The sequence below is a fragment of the Carettochelys insculpta genome, chromosome 23 (assembly GCF_033958435.1).
Source record: "Carettochelys insculpta isolate YL-2023 chromosome 23, ASM3395843v1, whole genome shotgun sequence".
NCBI classification, from domain to species: Eukaryota; Metazoa; Chordata; order Testudines; family Carettochelyidae; genus Carettochelys; species Carettochelys insculpta.
Window position 1 is genome coordinate 17,760,737 of NC_134159.1, and position 18,143 is coordinate 17,778,879.

General features: G+C 45.7%; 1 long non-coding RNA gene across 1 annotated transcript in view; it reads right to left on the reverse strand.

Annotated features, from left to right (window-relative positions):
• LOC142025642 (uncharacterized) overlaps positions 1–9,157 on the reverse strand; it is a 53,808-nt gene extending 44,651 nt beyond the window's left edge. Inside the window, exon 1 of the long non-coding RNA XR_012648693.1 lies at positions 8,751–9,157. This is a non-coding gene — a long non-coding RNA (uncharacterized LOC142025642). The remainder of the gene's footprint in view (positions 1–8,750) is intronic.
• Between the last annotated feature and the right edge of the window lie 8,986 nt (positions 9,158–18,143).

Consider the following 18,143-nt stretch of genomic DNA (forward strand, 5'->3'; position numbering starts at 1 on the left):
CACCTGGGGACCCAGCTGCTGCACCACGACCCTAGCCTTCCTCGGCAGCAGGGAGAGTAGGCAGTTTTGGGAAGGAAATGCCTTCCCTTGCTTACCTTACCCACTGCCCATGCCCCAGAGTTTAAAAAGACCATGATTCTTGTCAACAGCAAAAGTTGGCTTCCCACAAGATGTCACAAAGGACAGCTCCCTCCTACCCACCTCTTGGACATGTTTATTAAACCAAGAGCTTGCCTGGTCCAAGAGTTACACCCAGACGACTGCTGCTGGTTTCCAAGACACCCTATCTTAATCTAGCAGGAAGCCCTGTGGACTGCGAGATATGAGTCTGGTGGGTCTCAGCCCAGTGCTCAATGGATAGGTGTTTTCACTGCCATTACACTTGGTACTAACTGGCCCCTTCCTGGCTATCAGAGCAGAGAGGCCAAGGACTGAATTCCCCTCTCTCTGCTTCACTGGTGGTCTCTTCTGCTCACGTGTGAGGCATGCTGGCAGGGGAAACAGCCCAACCTGTATCTTTTTGTACACAACTAGATGCCTTCATTTTCTGGTGCCCCCTGCTCCGGTGATAAATTCATGCAAGAATTCCTGCACCAAAGCACATCCCTGAAGTTACTGGAATTACAGCCAGTGATGGATTTGGCTCTTCAGGTCTCATTCAAGAAGCTAACACTTCTCGACATTTCCCAGGAGGGGCAGTTAGCATCCCAGCCCATTGTGCACCCAGATGCAATTACACTACAATTCTGCACAGCAGAGGGACTGTGTTTGCAGCCTCAAAGAGACAGGAATCGGACATTTTCATTCCTTATTTTCTTAAAATGATTTTTTTTCATGCTGGTGCCAACCATGGTGGAGAAGTCTGAGTCTGTGCTATGAATGAGCAGTAGCTGAAGTGCATGAGGAAGAGCACTGTCTCCAAATGCATAGTACATTTATGTGGCTGGGAACAATCCTCACAGGCACAGATCCTAAAATGTTTGATACTGTACATACAAACCTCAGCCTCTGCCACTTTCTAATCAATCATAACAATGTGGTCTTTCAGACCAAAAGCTTCTCTGCTACCATCAGAAACATGGTGTGATTTTTAATTATAGCACATGAACATTATAAATTAGACACTGTTGAGTACGTGCTTAGATTGTCTGTGGTGGCCACACTGATTTTTGCCAGCTGAGGATCTGGCCCTGTATATCTGTTTTGACTTCTCTAACTAGTGGTTATCGGGTCAAGAGATGCCAAGTGCCCTTAGCCGCAGAGGAAAGTTGCTTAAACCCTCTCAAGCTAGACGTATTATATACACTAAAACTGATACAATGCACAGGAGAGGGAAGAAATGTTTTCAAAAATAAAATAAAACAGCTGGGTAAAATACCAAGAAATGTGCAAACACTGAGCAGGGAGGAAGGGGACTTTGGATCTGGTAGCATACATACCCAGGATGACTCCACAAGGTCTATGCAACTAAGAGATAACATGCTTTGCAGGTCATTGGCTTTTGAGCACTGTGTTATCTCACCACAGCATACACCTTGCTGTATCTTCCTGCTCACTTACAGCAGATACGCAGGCCCTAATACGGCTTATCATTAGCCAGAGGATGATAATTACCATTTAAGATTAAGCTTTTTTTCTTACCTCCCCCCACCCAAGTCTATCCACAATGCCACTTTGCTCAAGAAAAGATTTGCATATGCAGAACAAATCTGAACTCTAACTGGTTATCTGCTTGCCCTGATGATTTAGAATTTAGGAGAAAAGCCTTTTTGCGTTTTACACAAAATGCTACAACAACCCACAAAGCTATTGCATGGAGCATGCCAGGTCAGTGGACCAGCTACACTGGGATGAGTAGTTGTAGACGATGTTGAATGCGGCTATGTCATGGTCTTCTATAGGGGCAGAATCCAGACATGGTGGCATCACCATGGACATCTGAGGCCTGCCTATCCCGCACTCCACAATCCTCCCTGGTTCATCCTCTTTCCATGACTCCATCCTCTCTCTTCTTTCCCTGCCTTTCCCCATTCCCTCAATTTCAATACAGCACCCATGCCATAATGCCAGTGGTCCAGAGCCTTAGGAAATACTATGTGTTGTTTCAAAACAATTCCTAAGTTATGGTACATTTACAAATTTAGCAAAGCACTGAAGCACATGCTTTGTCTGAAAGCTCTGTTTCACACTTAAGTGCTTTGGGTTCAGAAGTAGATGTAGTGAGCAACTAAAATCGCATGAGACCCGAGGGTTGCTGGGAAGGGATTTTGGGAGGTGACACAATTAATGGAGAAGCATAATGCATGAGTCTGCTGAAAGTGAACTGTCATCGGAGCAGGCAGGGCCCTTGTTTGGCAAGGGACGGAATAGTCTTTTTCTCAGCTGCAAATACCCAGAAAATGTAACTATTAGCTACAACATTTTACGCTAAATGCCAAACAACCCCAAAAGACCTAGCCATTGACAACCCCAATAAAGCTTAAAGGCTGAGCAATAACTCTCTTTCTGTAGCTTGGTTAAACATTTATGAGAGTCCCTTAGAGCAAGGAATTTAGCCTCTGAACATAAACGTGATAATATACAGTGGCTCTGACTCCTGAGGTCACAGGTCAGCAGTTTAAATCTCCTGTCCTGCAGTTTGTCAATTCCCATTTACCCAATCTGGCTCAGTGAGAGGACCCTGACGACATATAAATCTTTCAAAAAATGCCTTCTGATCTTTCACCTATCGTAGATTAAAAATAGCCCAGAGCAAAAGTGTTAGCATTTTGTCATCACCATTTCTCCATCAAATGTGATAGATAACCAACAAAAAGAGCCTGGAGCCCAGATAATGAGAAAAGGCTGATTATACCCACAAAAGCCAGGACCTTTGGTCATGGTGGAAATCCCCATTTAGCTTACTCCAATGACTCCAGGTACCGCAGCATGGAACTTGTGCCAAAACCCATTACATATTTAGATACTTTGGTCTGATTTTTCTCTTGAGCTACAGAATGTATTTAATGGTCAGAATGGACTCCTGACCAGTGTTCCTCCTAATTTTTTCCATCCGGGGCAGAATAAATTGTTATCTGGACCAAAACATGTATGGAGGTGCACCACCGATAGAAACATGTGCTGACTGCTGTGTATGTCTCTGGGTACTCTGCTAATCAGTCAGATGGCAGCTGAATCGCCCCTGTGCAGCAGCCCAAGCACTCAGCTTACAGGGAAGACTGCTCCTAAGTTCCATTCTTTGCTGTTGCTTTGAGTGACTTTGGTTACAACACTTTTTTAAGAAAGGCTGCTACTTTGGGGAGCCCATCATGACACAAATTCTGCTTGATTTAATGGAGGCTTTCAATGCTTATGAAAACCAGCCTCAAAATCCAGCTGTGTGCCTTCCTGTACAATAGTCTAGTAATACTTACCTACTCCCACTCCCAACTAAAAAAATTGTGAGGGTTAAAGTCCTTTGGGATACCCTGAGGCTGCCATTGCTCTGGTTTGTAAGCACCTTGTCCAGTCTTGACCAATAGTTTAAAAGCTCTCAGTACAAAAGACCTTAATCTACTTACTAGAGAATCCCCCAAGTGATCCAGACTGAGGCTAACACTGGCAATTCCTGACCACTCCTGAACTAGCCCCAGACAATTCAAAGATGGGACTGGTTCAGATCATACCTGTACTACCATGAGTCACTAAGAGAACCAGTTGGGAAATTTTTTGTGGTACAGATTTTCATCAGAAAATGCCAATTGGTGATCAGGGCTCTCAGCTGGGATGTGGGAGACCCAGATTGCAGTTTGTAAGTGCCTGATTCAGACCATGGATTCAACCCTCAGTCTACCATCTCTGAGAAGTGAGCCCTAACCACTGGGGTGGGGGAGGCCCCCAGTTTCTCCTGCTGGAGATGTTCCACTGAATAGATAATTAACTATTTATTAAAGCAGGGATGAGAATTACATCTGCTACAGCCCAGGTAAGTGCCTTACTCAGAATGGTATAGAGTCAGTCTTGCTCCATAGCTCATTGATCTATAATTATTTATATAAAGTAAAGCAGTTTCACCAGGAGCTAGTGACAGACAGAAGGACACAAGGGGATTCTAGAGGCTGGCAGTTAAGGCAATCACCTGCAATAATGTAAGTCTTTGCTCCAATCACTAAACACTAGGATGTAAAACCTCCTCCAAGAAGATTTCCAACCCTCCTTATAATAATTAACTTTGATGGCTCAAACCAGAAATGTGTGTTATATTTAGGTCCCAGTTATCACAACATCGTGGTCTAAAATAGGGTTGGGCAATAAAAAAAAAAGTGGTGGGTCACCAGAGTTAGTCCCTGGCAAACCACCATTTCCCACAGCTCCCATTGGCTGCACTAGGTCTGACTGCCACCATGGGTGCTGGGGTATGGTGGGAGGGGGCCATCTCTGTGCCTGTGGAAGGGGTCAAGGGCAGAAGGAGCAGCGTCTAGGGTAGTCAGTCTTCTCTGTTGTCCACCCCCGCTCACCAGCGGCCAAGCTGTGCTGCCGTGGTAGTTCAAAGGGGACTGGAGCTCCAGCCATTGCCAAAGTAGCAGTGGCATTGGCTGGCTCTGGGCCCCTTTGAAATACTGGGCCCCAGGGGCAACTGTCCTCTTTGCGCCCCACCCCACATCAGAGAGCCTGATTGGCTGTGAATTACTGTTCACAGCCAATGGGAGATTCAATCACCTGATACCTGCAGAGGTGCAGGAAAATATAGAGGTATGGGCCTACCAGGTACTAACCCTCGTGGACCAGATCCAGCTTGCAGGCTGGTATTTTCCTGCCCTGGTCTAAAAGATGCCCTACTATGGTCTATCTACATCAGCCAGAGCACTGTAAGTTATCTGAGGAACTGTGGCTACCCAAGCCACTGCCTTCATATCTGCTCAGAATGATGCACACTTTCCTGGCAGCTTGCAGATAATGTAACATCTGTCTACCAGACACCTTTATGACATTCTACCTCTTGGAAGAGTGAGCTAAGATTTAAACAGTAATCATGTCAACTTTTGTTGAGGTGCTAAATAAACTGCACCGAAGAGGCACAGATTTGCCAGCAACCATGGCCAACCCCTGCCCTCTGCAGAGAGACCATGACCCAGACATTTCTCTAATGTGAACCATCCAAAAGAAACAGCTCCAGAAACTATCTTGTGCCAGACAGCTCTGGGATTCTGCTGCTCTCAGTGCAATGCAATATGTCCACTTATTTTCCCAGGAAGCGTCTGAGACTGGAGGAAGAGAAAGGGGCACTCTGAAGAGTTTGCTGGAAACCTTTGGGAGGCTGGGACTTTACTTTCCTTCTGAAATAATCCTGGACCCTCCTTCACTTTTTTGGATTGGCTGCTGACCTCAGGCACGCCTAACTCGCTTCCTGTCTTGTATGTCCAGTAAGGAAGAATCAGATGTAGATTTTATAAAGCAGCATTTCTTCCAAATATTGCCACTCACATTCAGAGAGGGGCAAATCCTGGAGCATTTACAGCCACGATTATTATTCCCAATTTGCCAAATGAGGATCAGAGGCAAAGAGACTAAGTGACCTAACCAAGACCTTGGTAACCCAGGGAGTCTATGGCACAGCCAAGAGCTGAATTCAGCTCTTCTGAGGCTCAGGCCAGTGCCTTAACCACAAGATCATCTTAAGAACAAGGCAGAAATACTTAATACACCTAAGCCCATACCTGTGTGTGGATAAACTAGATGGGGTGAAACACTGGATCTTGTGAAATTAATCAGAGAAGAAAGAGAGGGAGGAAAAACAGACAAACCTAGGAGTTCAGTGTTGTTAGGAAACAAAGTCCATGCATTTGAAGATGAGAAAGCTATCTGGATAGTGCCTGTGTTCTTTGAAAGCTCCTCGACAAATGGAATTTATCAGCTTATCCTCTTTTCTCTCTTTCTCGGACTTGAATCAAGTATTTCTCAATGTTGCATTCTCTCTAACCACCACTGGTGGTAGGGCGTTAGTTTTCACACATGAGGAGAGGGCAGTTGCATGTAGCTCCAATATAAAGTGTTTATTGACCAATCTCAATAGGATTTTTTCTTAGCTCAGTCAATCCATTTTGTTCGCTGACTGATTTCCAGGCCAGCCAGCAGTGTGAATGTGCACACCTGAGTTTTAATTACACCCCCTAGAGAAGCTCTTAGCTTTAGGAGAGGTTTTGGCATTGATAACAACAAGAAGTCTTGTGGCACCTTATAGACTAACAGATATTTTGGAGCATAAGCTTTCATGGGCAAAGACCCACTTCATCAGATGCATCTTTGCCCACGAAAGCTCATGCTCCAAAACATCTGTTAGTCTATAAGGTGCCACAAGACTTCTTGCTGTTCTCGAAGCTACAGACTAACATGGCTACCTCTCTAATATTTGTCATTGATGTTAGAGATCAGCTCCAGTAAAGCCATCTCCAGAAACCAAATGGACAGATTGCATTTGACCCTGGGACGGGAGCTAGTGAATCACAGGAAGAAATGTATCTCCCCCGTCCTCTAATTTTAAATGTATCACATGTATTTTGCAAGCACCAAAGTTAGGTCCAAAGTTAAGGGTGTTGGTTTTTAAATGTTATGATTGCAAACTTGGATTTTGAGAGCCATGCTGACAGGTTACAAAAGATATTTTCCCCTTGTGATAAATATTTTTTCCCTTCATGCTTGAAATGAGTCATCGCTTAGCCACACTAACATCTAGCCTGTGGTTAGAGCTAGGAAAGTGACTTGGTAAAAACGACAAGTGTGTGGTTTATGCCCTGGATGAGCCAGATCCTAGAATCCTATTTCTTCCTTTGAAGTCAATGGGAGTTTGTCCATGAGTCACAACTGATTAAGGACCACGGAATTTGACATGGTGCTTTTCAGATTACCTCAGTTTTTCAAAGCAAATTATAATTTTGCTGGGACTGTGCCTACAACCAGGCAGCTGGGACCTGCCTGCCTCTTTTGTCATCTTCATCGGTAACAATGGCCCCATTAGGAATGAGTTGAGAATTCTGATGGTGCTCAAGAAAGAATAGAATCCAATGCATCTGAGGAAGCAGGTCTTTGCCCATGAAAGATTATACACCAAAATATCTGTTAGTCTATAAAGGTGCCACAGAACTTCTTGCTGATTTTGAAGACAGTTGGCTACCCCTCTGATAGAATGCAATGTGCCTTCCCCAAATGCCCAGACCAGCTCTTGCTATGGAGCAGGAAATATGAACATATCTGACTCAAGGACATTTTTCCATTGGCTTTTCCAATGCCTAAGGGAGATGTTCGCGAGGCTGAAAAAATGTCATCTCATCATCTTCTAAAGGGGTCATCTTGTTTCAGTTCCTGTATGGGTGGAAATGCCACAAGAAAAGTAGTCCATGTAATTCCAGCCCCATAAAGGACCCCAAGGAAGGGTCAAACCCCATGAGAAATAAACACCAGTGCCAGGTTATTTGGGTTTATTCAGATTTCACTGAACACTGAGCTGCCCTTTTCCCTTGAGCACTCTCAGTTTTGTGCAGAAGCTGAGTGCCAAGTCTTACATGCTCCCCTTGTCTGAGATAATCACAATGCAGCTTTCAGCATGTTTGGCTTTGCAGTGTTTTCTGGCTCCCGCTGCCATGTACAAAACTGTCTGTCATAGAGGAAGCTGTAATATCACATACGGCGGTGGTGAGAGAGAACACATGAAAGGAAGGTACAGCTGCTAAACTTCACACCAGAACTGGATCCAAATGGAGAAGGAGCAGATGCTTCAAGCCAGCCCCAGAAACATCATCAAACAGAATGAAAAATGAAATCAGAAGAGACCCAAGCGAATGAGAAGTGTATCGAACAACCTTGCTGATGATTTAAATTAGGATAGCACGCTCACCACTGAGATCATGACCCCATTAGGCTAGGTGCTGTACAAACCCAGAGCAAAATGCAAGCCCTGCATGAACGTGTTCACAAACTAAACAGGCAAGCTGGACAAAGAGAGGAAAGGGAAAGAGTGAAAGTGGCTTGCCCAAAATGACCAGCAGCAAAACCAGGAACAGAATCTAGGAGCTCAGTGCGACTCCCTACATACTGCACCTCAGTTTAATGCCTGGCCCATCATGATAAGCTCACATGTGCTTTTATGCAGTGTGCTCATTGTTCATAAGCACTCATCAACTCTGCCAGCTGCCCTATGTTCACATGTTGCTCGATTAGTGCAGCAACAATGCCTGCCTCATCACACGCCCGGTTTACCTTCTCCAAGGACCATGAGTCAAGGGGAGCTGGGATAATCCCCTTTAGCTCTCTATTATGAATTAGTGGTTCAAGCCCTGGCTATCTTGCCCACACTTGCCCCATCCCCAGTAGAACCTCACTCCCCTTTACTCCTCAAAATCCCCAGCAGGTTTTCCTCGCACCAGTCCTGCTCCTTTCTCAGCAGGTGTGCCTGACAGGTATTTGCTCTGTATAGATATCCCAGCACTTGAGTCTCTATTGTCTTGCATGATGGGGAGCCATTGACACCAAAGCAAAGCAGTTGCTAAATGCTACCAGGTCAAAGGGGTGTCATTTTACACCCAATGTGCATGCATATAAATGAATGCACAAATGCACAGAGGAAACAGTCAGGCCTTTAGGTTTTACTGGCAGCCTACGGCATGCCTGTGCTACATCTGTGCCTATCTTCTCCCTCCTCTGCCACAAAATTTACTCTCCAACTGTTGGCAAGAACAACATGACAACTAGGACTGAACCCGAACTGCTTGGCGTACCTGTAATTCCAGTCAGTACTGGCTCCTCATGGGCTCTTTCCCTTCTCCACAGGTATGCACAGCACTTTAGAGCAAAGGTGACGGTGCTTATCAGCTCGGCCTGGTGCCCCAACACAAGCAAGATTGGTTCCTGGAAAGCTCCTTTGTCCTTTTCACTGCTGACCTGGTTTGTTTCTTGCTGCAATTCTGGGGAGCTGGCCCCCTGAGCTACTTTTATCTGGTAGGAATCACCAGGGCATGTTTGCCACTCTTTGTCATGGGTCATGACCTACAGCTGCAGTTGAAGGTCTGGGCCTTTCTTCCTTCCTTTACCTTTCCCAGAGCAGCCTTGATTGCAAAATTGAAAAATCCTGTAGCAAAGGACTGCCTGCTCCAGGGCTGAGTGTCTGTCGCCTGTGTGAGCTCACACAGCGTAAGAATTCCACAGTTGTTGTTTCTCTGTCTATCTCAATTACATCAGCGATTAGCGAAATGCTGAGCGGTTCAGGCTGGAGGGCAGGGAACAGGTGACCTCCTGTTCCTTTTGCTAAGCATATGCCTGGAGTGCTAATTGCACAGGCCACATGGGCAGGGAGCTGTGGTGTCATTTCTGGGCCTCAGCAGCCCAAGACACACGTGAAACGTAACATGCTGCCAATAAGCAATCAGATGTGAGGGGAAAAATTATCAGAATTTACCATAAGGTTGTCCCTCTTCTTAGTCTCTCCCGAGCCTGCTCCCTCAGATGGGAGCATTTGTGCTCCCCCAATACAACTGTGTTAATCTGCCCAAAACCTATTTGCATGGATGTGTTGGCTGGACTGTCTGGGCCTCTGCTATGTGTACCAAGCATAGGTGGGTGAAAGCATAGGCGGGATAAAATGGAGGCTAGCAGAGACTAAGCCCTCCCAAACCCCAACCACTGGGGGAGGGGCAGCAGTAGATTTGGGGGCTCCGGAAAAATGTCCTGCTGCCATGGCCTCAGGGCTGGAGGAGCTCCTGCTCTCCCCTGCAGCCCTGTAGCCATGGCAAGGCCACAGCCAGAGGCCAGGAGGGAACAATAGGGGGCTGTACCTCAGGGCGAAGAAGCAGCGTAGGGATGTAACACAGCTGGGGCTGTGGGCGGAACAGGGGTGGGGCTGCCTGGGTAGGGGGTGGAATGGGGTGAGGCGATGGGCAGAAAGGGCTGAGTGATGGAGTGCTCCAGGGTAGAGAGTTCTGCTGCAGTCCGAGCAGAGTCTAAGAGCTCAACGCCAGGCAGAGCCAAGTTCTCAGCCCTGTGGCCCCCACTGAGCTCTGAGCCCCCTGCCTTGTCCAGAACCATGGTGAGCGCAGAGATAGGGCATGTGGCCTGTGTTTTTCACATGCTACAAAACTATTTGAGATTTTCTACCCACTCGTAGACTCAGGAGCCTTGATCAAGCCAGTTGTGCATGCACAGCTGAGCCAGCCTAAGAACCTTGTTAGTGTGCACACCTGGTTTGACAGCCGTGCCCTAACTATTTCTTTATGGACACAAAGGGTATGCATAGAGTCACTCTGGTTACAAACCAGGGACTTGACTGGAGGATGCACATAAGGCACATTTTTTACCTTTAAGCATGTGAGTAGCTACATCACCTCCAAATGGGAAAACACTCTCTTAAAATTAAACCAAAAAAGCAGTCAAGGAGCACTTTAAAGACTAACAAGTATGCAAACTTGGCTTAATCTAATTCTTGACTCCCCCCGCCACCCTTCTGCCCCTCTGCTCTCTGATTTGCTCCCCTTGATAATTTTTTTTCTGATTTGTACACCTTGATTACTATTTTTGTTTCTCTATGCCTTAAATATTGAGTCTGTTCTGGTATGCCTATGGTCTGAAGAAGTGGGTCTGTCCCATGAAAGCTCATCACCTAATAACTAATTTTGTTAGTCTTTAAAGTGCTACTTGACTGCTTTTTTGTTTTGATAGTATATAGACTTGCACAGCTTTCTCTCTCTTACTCTCTTAAGTGTGTGCTTATGTGTATTCTGGGCGGGAGCATTGACGATAATCTAGAGAGAGAGAGACCATCAGAAGCTGGTCCAATAAAAGATATTACACCAACCACCTTGTCTCACTAACATCCTGAGACTAACACAGCTACAAGACCACAGTGTACAGAGTAGACAAGTCTTTAACGTAGCTCAGTACAACCCTGGATACCCAAGGTTAGTGTCCAAATGCACTCATGCTTGTCAGGCTGATAAGACCTAACCACTCAGGCTGCACGTGTCAAGGGAGACAGGGTGTAGTAAGTGGATGTGCCAGGGAAACTGCTTATCTGACAGAGAAAAAATGAAAATTCATCTTAACAAAGGACCCAGTGCTGTACAGATAAAAGCAAGCACAGCCTTTTAGGCTGGACACTAACAGCTGAGGTCCTCTGGAATAAACAGAGGCAGCATAAATATACTGCATGGACTATTAAAAGATTAAATGTCTTGTTTTTGAGGTGCAATCTAACAGCTAATGTAGTAAAGAAACACCCCTGCCCCCGCCGCATATCTACACTTACTTTTCAAGGGATGCTAAAGTAAACTGATCCACAAATTGAGGCTTGGGGTAGGCAAAACACCCACAAAGTAGAAGAGGTTCATAAATTCAGTTAAAAAACAGAATTGTTGGCATTAAACTCAAATATATCAGTTTTATGCCAATGCTTTGGTGACCCAGGAGATGAACGTGATTTGTATTAGCTGGGATGGAATACAGCTGCGCTGAAAATTTTTGACAAAATGTGTGAACAAAATTTGGTTAAATTTGGGGTGTAGGTGGGGAGGAATCTAAACAAATTGTTTTAACTTTCTTGTTTTGTTTCAATAAGGTAAAAATATTCCAATTCATTTTATTTAGACTTTTATATTATAGCAAAATATTATTTTAACATTCTATATTGGTATATATCTAATATTTTAAATATTTCACCATAATATAAATATCTAAGCAAAATCAACTGACACTATTGCAATGCAACTTTTACCATAGATTAAATTATTTTAATGCTATCCAAATAAAATATTTATATGGTTCCAAACTGAAGCTTTTACAAATTTTCATTCCATAGAACCACAGAACTGGAAGGGACTTTGAGAGGTCACCAGGTTCAGTCCCCTGCTCACGTGGCAGGACCAAGCACCATTCTAGCCTATTTCTGACAGGTTAACCTGCTCTTAAAAATCTTCAGTGATGGAATTTCCACAACCTCACTAGGCAATTTATTCCAGTGCTCACCCCCAGGGTAGGAAATTTTTCCTAATGTCCAATTTAACCTTTCCTTGCTGCAATTTAAAACCATTGTTTCTTGTCCTATCCTCAGAAGTTAAGGAGAATAATTTTGCTCCTGCCTCCTTGTAACAACCTTTTAGATTGGGGTGGCCAAAATATGGCTTGCACACCACATCTGGCCTGCCAAACATTTGACCCTCAGCCCACCAGGGCCCAGCAGGACCCTCAAGCAGGCTCCCTGGCTGCCATGACCCCACATGCTGTTCAAAGCAGCCAGCTGCTATTAACAGCATGTTTGTCTCTGCACTGCATTCCCCTTGAGGGAGTGATTTTTCTGCACACTGCCTCCTGCCACCAGCACAATTCTCACAGCTCCCATTGGCCAGTTTCCTGCTAATAGGAGCTGCAGGAGCAGCGCTTACAGGCAGCATGTGGAAAATTGCCGCTCCCCTGCTTCCAAGGGGCATGTCACACAGAAACACATTCACTGGCCCCAACAGCCTGCTGCTTTGAATAGCATATAGGGCCATGGCAGCCAGGAAGGGTACCTGAGGGTCCCATAATTGCCGCTGGCCAGGACTTGCCTATCCACTCCCACACTCAACCTCCTGCCCCAGGTTACAATTTCCTCCTGTACCCAAGCCTTCTGTACCCCCTCATGCCTCTGTGCACCAGGTCACAATCCATTCCTGCACCCAAACTCCTTCCACACCCTGCACTTCTTCTTACATGACCCCCCACCACAGGTCTGAATCCTCTTATGCACCAGCCTCCCTCCAGACCCCCAGACCTCTTCCATTAATATCACAGAAAAGTGCAGCCCATTGCCACTTACAAAATTCTTAGAGTGGTTTCCCATCAAAATTTATTGGCTACCCCTGTTTTAAGTATTTGAAAGCTGTTACCATAACACCTTCCAGTCTTCTCTTTTCCAGACTAAACAAACCCAGTTCTTTCAGTCTGCCCTCACAGGTCACGTTTTTCTAGACCTTTAATCATTTTTGTTGCTCTTCTCTGGATCCTCTCCAATTTGTCCACATCTTTCCTGAAATGTGGCCTCCAGCTGAGGCCTAAGTAGTGCAGAGGAGAGTGGAAGAATTATTTATAGTGTCTTCCTCCCAATACTCTTGTTAATATATCTCAGGAAGATGTTTGCTTTTTTTGCAATAGTTTCACACTGTTAAATCATATTTAGCTTTATGACCAATAGATCCATTTCTGCAGTACTCCTTCCTAGACAGACAGACATTTCCCCTGGGAAATTTCAGCACCCTGGACTAAGGTGCAGGGGCCTGGGGAGCTGTGCTATCCAGTGGAGAGGGCAGCCCATGCAGAGAGAGGCTGGGGAGTGACTGTGGCCAGGGTGGGGTGGCTCCCTATTGTTCCCTACCAGCTCTGTGCTGCAGCTGGCCCTTAACCTGCGCCACGCTCAGGGCGTGGTCTGCACAGCCAGAGATGTGGGCTGGCCTGATAAAAGGAGTAGCTGAGAGCCAGCTCTGGCAAACCCTCAGTGAACAAAGCCCGTAGCAGTGGTTCTCTGAGCACTCCTGATGTCTGAGGTGCAGCTGCTCCTGTGCCCAGGCTGCAGTCCTGCCATGACACCCAGCAGGTGCATGTTCCATCAGTGGCAAGGTGCACATTTACCAAGGAAACGGCTGATCTTATAAGGCGCTCAGCACCTGGTGTAGGAGCAACCCCCTGAGTTGTGACTGTCTGCTATGCTCCTGTCCTGCCACGCTCCCTGCAGTTACAGCTCACTGCCAAAAGAGCTCTGGTTATTGGCAGGGTGTTTCTGGTGGGGTGGGTGCCTGGCCCCTGGGGTATTGTGAACAGGCATAAGACGCTGGCTCAGGTGGAATGGGGGAACTGAAACACAGCTCAGGAATTGCAGGCTTAACACCACTCTCTGGGGAATGCAAGGGCCTAGCACTGGTTGTGGGTTGCTGACCTTGCCACTCCCCTACCTGAGAGCAGAGGGCTGAAGGAGGTGGGTGAGGAAAGGGCTGGTCCTGTTTCTGCTTTCTCCAGTGAAAAGGGATGAGGAGAAAGTGTCTGCAGCATGTGCAGGGAGGAGGAGAACAGAGCTGCATGACAGGAAGAAGCTTTGCTATTTGCCAGTGAGGACATTCTATGCAACTCTCCCGTCCCCAAGCAAGAGGGGTGAGGAGTCATTGCTTGTTGGAATTAATTACTGGCCTAATTTCTCAGTGGAGGCTTCCCACACTGTCAACCCCTTTCCTTGGCTTCCCCTGTCACTTGGGCAGGTCAGTTCCTTTGCAGGGGCTGGTGCCCTGCCAGTACTTGCTGCTCTTGTGAGTCAAAGGTTTCCTCTGCTCTCTCCTCCCTCTCTGCCTCCCTCCGACCTGGAGAGCAGACTGGGGGTGCTAATAGCACACTGTGCTATGGTGCTAGCCTACTAAGTCCAAAGCCAAGGCCTGCTCGGGAAATGAGGCCTTTCTTATTACTGCATTGTAGCCAAGAATCAAGGTTGTACCTGTTTTTCCTGCATAAAGGGTTTGTGGCACTGTGTCCAGAGGATGCACTGAGGGAGATTGGAGTCTTGCCATCCAGATGTGCTGTGATCTTCATTGCTTTAGAGTTGGAGCACTGTGCAATTAAGTGTCCTCCCTGCACACCTTTGAGGTGGATTTGCATTATCTACCCTTTTGTATAGTCAGTGACCTAGTGCACAGACAGATCAAAGGACCCACCCGAGATCAAACAGTTGGCTTGTGGCAGAGATGCAAGTAGACCCCAGATCATCTGAGCCCCAGCCCAAGACCTCACCCCTCCAGACCATCACTTCTCTCTAAGATCTGGGAGTCTCAATTCCCAGCTCCCAGCTTACTGTTGGGTATGTCACTGAACTGCTCCGTGCCTCAGCTTACCCAGTAACTAGGTGAATAAAATAACTACTTCCTCTCCATGCACAGCAGCTGATGGCTGACAGGGTCTGCTACAACACAGCCTGCCATGATATTGTTGCTGCACTACTCAGTTTTTGTGCTAGTGACTGGGGGGATACTCTATGATACTCAGATGCAGTGGCCCAGCAGAAGTCCCCTCCCCATGCTTCAGAATGATTCATAATGGATCTGGCAACACCTCAGAGTGCCAGGGAAATGAACTCTCTCAAATAGTGTTAAGCCCAGCTAATGAGCCAAAAACACGGCAGCAGCAACTGAGTCAAATGATCTAACCTAGAGTACCACAGTGAGCAGCTCGCTCCGGTCCTGCCTGGATGGGAATGCAGATAACACCCTTCCAGACAAACACCCTCTGTTGCCTTCGACTGGATTCCCAGCTAGCGCTTGCTTGCTCACCTGCCAACAATTATATGCTCAAACGCAGCCTCTCTCCAATTCTGAGTAACTGAAGAAAGGGTAGCAGACGCTGATTCCTCCTCTAGGTCCCTCCCAGAAAGCCTCTACAGAAGCAGACAGGACCTGAATGACCATCCCTGATTTCTGTGGGTTTTGGATCAGGCTCACAGTCACTAGCAGCATGTGTGCTCATAGTTTCTCAGGTTGGGCACCCAAAGACATCCTCATTTTTTAAAGTTTCAACCCTAATATCTTTCCACAGGATTAAGAAGAGTCAGTTGTCCCTTCCTTGCCATCTTTAGTCAGCCTCCTCTCTGGGCTTGGTCCCAGCTGTGCTAAAGAGCTGCCTCTATTACCCAGTGCACTGCAGAACACCAGCCTCCTCTCCCCATAGCACTGAGATACTTGCATTTGCTGTTTTACATATCCAGGCAAAATGTGTTGGTTCAGTTCTCAGGGGGATTGTTTCCCTCAGCTGCTGTGAACAAACCTGAAAATTCAAAGCAAAACTTCTGTAATTTCTGATGCTTTCTCAGTGAAATAATTGCTATTCCCTCAGCCTGTGCCCCAATGGTAAGGTATTCCCCTTAAATATGGCTAACATTCGTCAGAAGGTTTGTAAGATCTGATGAACCTATCAAACTGAAGTGGGCCACAATTTGGATTCAGATCAAGACCAACTAACTTTCTTCTGCTGGACTTTACTGCTATGGCAGTTTTCCCTAACTCTTCATGGACTAAACCAAATTCTATTTTCAGAGCCTGAGATGAGTTAAGCCTTGTTCAAAGCACAGGGCAGATTCCCATGGAGTTCAGGGTGCTGCAGATCAAGTCCTAAGTGAGTAATTTCAGAAGTTACCTGCTCTCTTGCGAAGGACTCAGTGCAATGTGCTTTGTGGGGAGGACTTTCTGAGGGCAACTATCTTCCCCAAAACAAAGACCGGATGGGGTACAGATGGGCAAATTCCTATTAGGCTTCTGGCTCAGCAGCCATCTAGCAGAGCTTCAAATTCCTGTCAAATGAGAGGAGAGTTTGCTGCCAAGTGGACACGGACATCAGACCCAACTCCTGCCATTTTTTTTAACTGGGCCTGGTGTAATTGCTGAGGTCAGCGCATTAACACAGGAGTGTAACAGTCACCATGGAAACTGGCATCTGCTTGATGTCTTGTTTTGAAGGAGCTGAGAAGCAGCTTGTGCTCAGGGGAGAGACCTCCTGCGAGCGTGCGGTTCCCATCATTACAGCACTTACCTCTCCAGTGTCTCAATTATATGTCCTGCTTTCCAGCCCTACCCTATTATTGGAGCATAGTACTCTCTAAACGCAACAGCCAGTCCTGTTTCCCAGGATCACCCAAACCCATTAGTTCCCTTCCCCCTCTGATACTGGTTGTAAGATCATGCCAGAGACAGGAGTGAGTCAAGTCCCCTGAACCCAATCTGACTCTCTTGACGTTCAAATATGTGAATGTCCCTCTGTAACTTATACTAACAAATCAAACCACCCCTATCTGTGAAGGAAATTGTAAGAGCTGGTCAGCCAACAGCTGCCCTCAGGCATCCATGCAGCAGTTATAGTCAAGGTAATAAATTAAAAGTCATTCAAGAACATGGGGTTACAACACCTTTGAAATGTTCTCACAACCACATGGAAAAGTGAATTCCTTCAGTCTTACTCTGCATCAGGACTCCTCCCCTGCCCCATTTGTTTATTCTCTCATCATGTACCAATGGCTAGGTTTTACGAATAAATCTGTGCATGAAGTCCCTACATCTATGTAGAATGCCATGGGAACGTAGGAGGTTGAACTCAGACAAATTAACTTGTAGGTACTAAACTGTGAGATATTTAGGGGTCAGGAACTGTGTTTATTTTTCGTGTACCGCCCCTAACACAATGGAGCCTGATCCCTGACTAGAGCCAGTAGGTGCTACAAATACAAATAACAAATAATATCATCAATCATCACCACCATCATTCTAATGACAAAATGCTGCTTTCCTATTGGATTTTTAAAATGTATTTAAGATCCTGAATCACATTTTATTTTACTCTTTGTCACTATGGATAGTGACTGGATGCCTTTCTGATTACACCCCAGTGTTCTTTGAAAAGTGTTTTCTTGCATGGGACTACGGAGAGAAGTGTAACTGCAGTACATATGCACACAAAATTCACAAGGACATGTGAAATAACATAGCATTCGTGATTTTTGTATTTCAAATCCACAAGGTGGTTCTATTTTAAAGGCAGAGTCATTGCGTTTGGATTCTTTTCTGACTCAAGGTCCCCTTTTGAGATTTGTGTTGACACAATGCTAAAATTCAAAATTCTATGTTTTCAAAGTTAAAGTACCCCTTTAGTCACTATTGGCAGAAAAATAAAAATAATCTAAGAGCAAAACTTTCATAATACACACCTTCATCTACCTATACACACCATGTACATACGTGCATGTGTGTGCAGATTATATGTGGCTATTTGTGACATCTATATGTATATATGCATATACACACATACACCAACACATACCAGTAAAATGAGAATATATATGCAGTTATATATTATAGAAGTTTCATTCCCCAGTGATTTTAGTTTTATATATAAATCATAATACACTTTCAGCTAAGATCAAAACAAAAAGCAGTCAAGTAGCACTTTAAAGACTAGCAAAATAGTTTATTAGGTGAGCTTTCGTGGGACAGACCCACTTCTTCAGACCATAGCCAGACCAGAACAGACTCAATATTTAAGGCACAGAGAACCAAAAACAGTAAGCAAGGAGGACAAATCAGAAAAAGATAATCAAGGTGAGCAAATCAGAGAGTGGAGGGGTGGAG